Raw genomic sequence first — 6,132 nt, 5'->3', positions numbered from 1 at the left:
CTACATAGGAAGTTCAAAACAGGCCTGGAAAACGTAAAACCTTGTCTCAAAATGAAATTTTAAAACAACGGGTAGTGGTTTTTTTTGCAGTGTTATGAGAAATCAGCTAGATAGGTGTAAAGTAATGACCCATACGAACTTTAAAAATCTTAGTTCTAGCTGGGCGTGGTGGCACACGCCTTTAATCCCAGCACTCGGGAGGCAGAGGCAGGCAGATCTGTGAATTCAAGGCCAGCCTGGTCTACAGAGCCAGATACAGGACAGGCTTCAAAACGAAACAATCTTAGTTCTAGAATTGGAGAAGGGGCTCGGGGCTTAAGAGCACTTGTTCTTGCAGAGGCCCTGGGTTTGACTCTCACCACGCACGGGGAGAGTCACCCCTGCGGATATGACACCCTCTTTCGGTAAACCCAGACATGCATGCAGCCGAAACACCCAGACACATAAAAAGACATCTTTCTTTGTTTTTGGAGACAGGGTTTCTCTGTGTAGCCCTGGCTGTCCTGGAACTTGCTCTGTAGACCAGGCTGGCCTCGAACTCACAGAGATCTGCCCGCCTCTGCCTCCCAAGTGCTGGGATTAAAGGTATGTGCCACCACCGCCCAGCATATAAATACATCTTTAAATTAAAAAAAAATTTAATTATTAGTTCTTTCCCAACTCTAAGTTCCTTCACTCTCCAGTTACCCTGAAATTCTGGGCCCTTCGATCCACTTGAGTCATTACAACTCAATTACGCTTGGCTCAGTTACAGAGAGACTGGTATGTAATCCCCCAATCCAAAAATTCGGGAGTTAGAGACAAGAGGAGCAGGAATTTAAGGTGTTTTCACTATGCAGTGAATTTCAGCCCACCCTGTCTCCAAAATAAAACAATAGCCAGATGTGACACACACCTTTAGTCCCATCACTCGGGGGCAGAGGCAGGAGAATCTAGGCCAGCCTGGCCTACATATGGAATTCAGGCTAGCCAGGGCTATATAGACCCTGTCTTAAAGACTATGAAAAGTATTAACTAAAAATTAAGGGGCCAGAGATACGGCTCAGTCGTTAAGGGGACTGGCTGCTCTTCCAGAGGAGCTGGGTTCAGTTCCCAGCACCCACATGGCAGCTCACAACTGTCTGGAATGCCATTTGACAGGGGACCTGGCACCCTCACACAGACATAATGAATGCAGGCAAAACACCAATGCAAATAAAAATCTTTAAAATTAAAAAGTAAGCCTGGGAGCTGGCGGTATAGCTCAATGGTTAGGCACATGCGCTGCTCTTTGGGAGGTTCCGAGTTTGGTTCCCAGCACCCATTTCAGGTGGCTCACAAACACCTGTAACTCCAGCTCCAGGTAGCACTGACCTGCACAGGCACTGCCCTCGTACACACACACACACACACACACACACACACACACACACACACACAATTAAAAATAAAAATCTTTAGGCCCAAGATGGTTGTGGTGGCGCACGCTTTTAACCTTAGCACTCAGGAGGCAGAGGCAGAATGGGAATTTGAGGCCAGCCCAGTTTAGGTTGTGTCGTTGGGGTTTTTTCTCTTTTTGGGGGGCCCACCAACAAGCTCCCAAATAAATCACACATGGAGGCTTAGTCTTAATTATGATTGCCCGGCCTTAGCTTGGCTTATTTCTTGCCAGCTTTCCGTGGCTTGCTGTGTAGCTGGATGGCTGGGTGGCTGGATGGCTGGGTGGCTGGGTGGCTGGGTGGCTGGCCTCTGAAGTCCTCCTTCTCTGGCTACTTCTTTTCCTCCCAGATTTCTCCTTCTGTATATTCTCTCTGCCTGCCAGCCCTGCCTATCCTTTCTCCTGCCTCGCTGTTGGCCATTCAGTTCTTTATTAGACCATCAGGTGTTTTAGACAGGCACAGTGACACAGCTTCATAGAATTAAACAAATGCAACATAAACAAAAGTAACACACCTTAAAATAATATTCTACAACAACATAGCAAGTTCCAAGGCAGCCAGAGCAACACAGTGAGTCCCTGTCTCAAAAACACAAATAAATAGCAATAATCTTTAAGCCCAGCATGGTGGCGCATGCCTTTAATCCCAGCACTAGGGAGGCAGAAGCAGGTAGATCTTCATGAGTTTGAAGTCAACCTGGTTTACATAGCCTTAGGCCATCCAAGACTACTTAGTGAGACCCTGTATATAACAAAATAACAAAAATGGGGCCAGTGAGATGGATCCGTGGGGAAAGAGTCTCATGGTAGCCAGATCTCTGGGACCTACACAGTGGGAAGAGAACTGACTCCTGCAAGTTGTCTTTCAATTTCCACAAGCACACCATGGTACTCCAGTGCACGCACGCATACTACTTAATAACAGAATCTGGGAATGCGCATCAGTTAGACTCAGGTTCAATCCCCATCACTGCGTACCGCAAGTGTGATGGTCCAGCCTATAGTCCCAGCACTTGGGAGGCAGAGATGGAAAGACCAGGAGTTAGTCACCATCATCCTCTGCTACATAGTGACTTTGAGTTAGAACAACAACAACAAACAAGGAAAGGCAGAAAAGAAAAGAAAAGAAAAAAAAAAAAAAAAACCTCCCAGCTATATTTTTGTTCTCCCAATACTTGGAAAACATTTACCCGAATGTTGTCATTCTCTGGTCCTTCAAACTCACAAGTTCACATTCATAGTTGCAGCTCTCCCCCAGAAATGGCCTCACAGTTGTAGTTATTCTTAGCGTTAGTACACTCTAATGCCGAAACCATTTTTCCAACCCAAAAGCTCTTAACTTCTCATAAAGGAAGATCGCTGAGGCACACAGCACAGGGGCAGGGGATGTGGTAGCACTGGGTGAGCTATCTGTACGCATGTTGAAGGGGAGTTGGTTTGTTTTATTTTATTTTATTTTATTTTCAAGACAGGGTTTCTTTGTGTACCCTTGTCTGCCCTGGATCTTGCTCTGTAGACCAGGTTGGCCTCGAAAGTCACAGAGATCCTCCTGTGTCTGCCTCCCAAGTGCTGGTATTCAAGGCGTGTGCCACCACCAGCTGGCACGTTGAAGGGTTTTTATGAGCTAACCATGGAAGGTTTCTTGCACTGTTTCTTACATCCAGCTTTCTAGAAGTTAGCCATGTGCTAACAAGATCAAGGGACTGGGAATGTGACGTAGTTGGCAGAGAGCTTGCATAGTATACACAAAGCTCTGAGTTCAATCCTAGCACTGCATAAGCCAGACGTGGTGGTACATGTCCGGGCGCTCGGGCAGTGGAAGCAGCAAGATCAGAAGTTGCAAATCAACCTTATTATGCTGGCTAGGTTCATGTCAACTTGACACAAACTAGAGTCATTTTTGGAACAGGGAACCTCAATAGAGAAAATGTCCCCGCTAGATTGCCTGGTCAACAAGTCTGTGGTACATTTTGCATTTTCTTGATTGCTGATTGATGTGGGAAGAAGGCACAGCTCACTGTGGACGGCAGTGCCATCCATCCCTGGTCCTGGGTACTATAAGAAAGCAGGCTGAGCAAGCTATGGGGTAAGCCAGTACTCAGCACCCCTCCATGGCCTCTGCATCAGTTCCTACCTTCAGGTTCCTGCCTCGAGTTCCCATGCTGAAGCCCCTCAGCGATGGAGTGTGACCTGAGAGGTGGAAGCTGAAATAACCCTTTCCTTACCCACTTGTTTACAGCCATGGTGTTTTATCCCAGCAACAGAAACCCCAGGTGAGACACTTGTCTAAGTAGCAATTTTAAGGTCGGACTGAGCAACGTGAGACTCTGTCTTGAGGTGGAGGAGGAGGGGGAGGCAGAAGGAGCAGGAGGCAGAAGAGAAGAGGTAGTGGGTGTGGGTGATGGCTGGGGGTTGTAGTGGTCAGTTGTGTTGGTATTCTGAATCACTCCGACTAATCAAAGAAAGAGGGTTATTCTGGGATCAGGCTCTGGGGCAACAGGGAGGAACGGTCGCTAATGCCCTGAACCCCAAACAGCCGTGCAGAAGTTTATTTATTGTTTATTACACAAAAATTGTTTTTTGGGTAAAGCAAGTTCTTCATACCAAAGCCCCTGACGCAATCTACATGTTTCATGAAGGAAAACATCACAACCCTGCAATTTTAGTCCTTACGGTGCACTGTTTGCGGTACCCAATAACGCAAGGTGTTCCGGGCTTGCCAGGACCATCTTGTGACTCAAGTCATGCAAAGGCTGGGAAGCTCCTTCAGAAAAACAACTCTATAAATCACAGAGTTTTCTGCAATAATGTCTTTTTTAAAATTTTTTAAATGATCTGTTTATTTTTATTTTATGTGCATTGGTGTTTTGCCTGCATGTCTGTGTGAGGTTGTCAGATCCCCCGGAACTGGAACTACAGACAGTTGTGAGCTGCCATGGGGTTCCTGGGAATTGAACCCCGGGTCCTCTGGAAGTGTAGCCAGTGCTCTTAACCATTGAGCCATCTCTCCAGCCCTGACAGTGATTTCTTCAAGGTATAAGTACTTCCAGAACACAACTATTCCTCTCTCTCTCTCTCTCTCTCTCTCTCTCTCTCTCTCTCTCTCTCTCTCAACTTTTTATTGACTCTTTGTGGGTTTCACATCATGCACCCTGATCCCATTCATCTTCCCATCCCTTCGAATTCACCCTCTACCCTTGCTACCTCACCCACAAAATACAATAAAATTTAAAAGGAAAAAAATTTTGTCATGGAAGCTGTAGTATGTCATAGTGAGTCACACAGTATACTCTTTAGTTCATACGTCTTTACCTGTGAGTGTGCATTGCAATGAGTCATTGGTCTGGCTCAAGGGCTCTGGCTTCTGCTACACTATCAATACTGGGACTCCTTGGATATCCTGTTGTTGCCTTGAGTCATGAAGATCCTACAGATTTGGATCTGCATGACCAGCCCCTTCATGTAGTTCGTAGATGGAGTGGATGTTGGGGTGGGCCAACTCATAGCCCTGGTACTGGGCCTGGGCGGTACCATTTCATGCTAATGTTTACCCTGGAGGCAGAGGCAGGCTGATCTCTGTGAGTTCGAGGCCAGCCTGGTCTACAGAGTGAGTTCCAGGACAGGCTCTAAAGCTACACAGAGAAACGCTGTCTCAAAAAAGCAAACAAATAAACAAAACTAACCAAGGGTGGGGGGAGAAAAAAGAAAAAGAAACACACTGTCACTGAGATACATCCCTCGCTCCCCATTATAACTTCACAAACCATTCCCTGTTAGCCTTTAACTTAGTAGATCCACCTCTTTAATGATATCAAGGACAGAATGATTTTGGGATATGTTGAAAACCTAACACCCAAAATGATAGCACTGAGATGTAAGCCTCTGGGAAATCATTATGAAGATGGGTACATCATGAAGGTGGTATCTTCAGGGACAGAATCAGTGCCCCTATGAGAAGGGATTCCAGTGTGATGCCCTCCTTTAATCTAAGCACTCAGGGGGCAGAGGCAGGCGGATCTCTGTGAGTTCAAGGCCAGCCTGGTCTGCATTGGGAGTCCAAGGGCTTCCAGGTGCCAATAGTCTCAGATGTCCAGTCCCCGAAGTCTGAGTGCCCAGTTGATGGCCTTTTGTTATAACAGACAAGCTGAGACAAATGATGTTTGTTTTTGTTTGGTTGGTATGCAGGTGACCAGGAGGCCAGTGGTGGGTGTCACACCACCTGGAGCAGTCGTTACAGGCCATTGTGAGCATCTATAGACTGTCACATGTCCTCTGGAAGATCAGCAACTGTTCTTCACTGCTGAGCCGTCTTTCCAGCTCCTACCCCCATTTTTTTTTCTTTTTTTTTTTCTTTTTTTTTTTTTTTTTTTTGGTTTTTCGAGACAGGGTTTCTCTGTGTAGCTTTGTGCCTTTTCCTGGAACTCACTTGGTAGCCCAGGCTGGCCTTGAACTCACAGAGATCCGCCTGGCTCTGCCTCCCGAGTTCTGGGACTAAAGCCGTGCGCCACCACCGCCCAGCTCCCACCCCCATTTTTTAAGACAGAGTCTTCTACTTGTGGGCTCAAGAAATCCTTCTGCTGCAGCTTCCTGAATGGATACACCATCCCACACTTCAGTCTGAAAATTCTTGGAGACTGTTGGAGATGCAGCTCTGTAGCAAAGTACTTGCCTAGCATGTGCCCGCCAGTAGGACTACAAAAAAAGAAAGAAAAAAA

The sequence above is a fragment of the Peromyscus eremicus genome, chromosome 16_21 (assembly GCF_949786415.1).
Source record: "Peromyscus eremicus chromosome 16_21, PerEre_H2_v1, whole genome shotgun sequence".
In the NCBI taxonomy this organism is placed as follows: Eukaryota; Metazoa; Chordata; class Mammalia; order Rodentia; family Cricetidae; genus Peromyscus; species Peromyscus eremicus.
Note: the sequence above shows the minus strand (reverse complement) of the source record.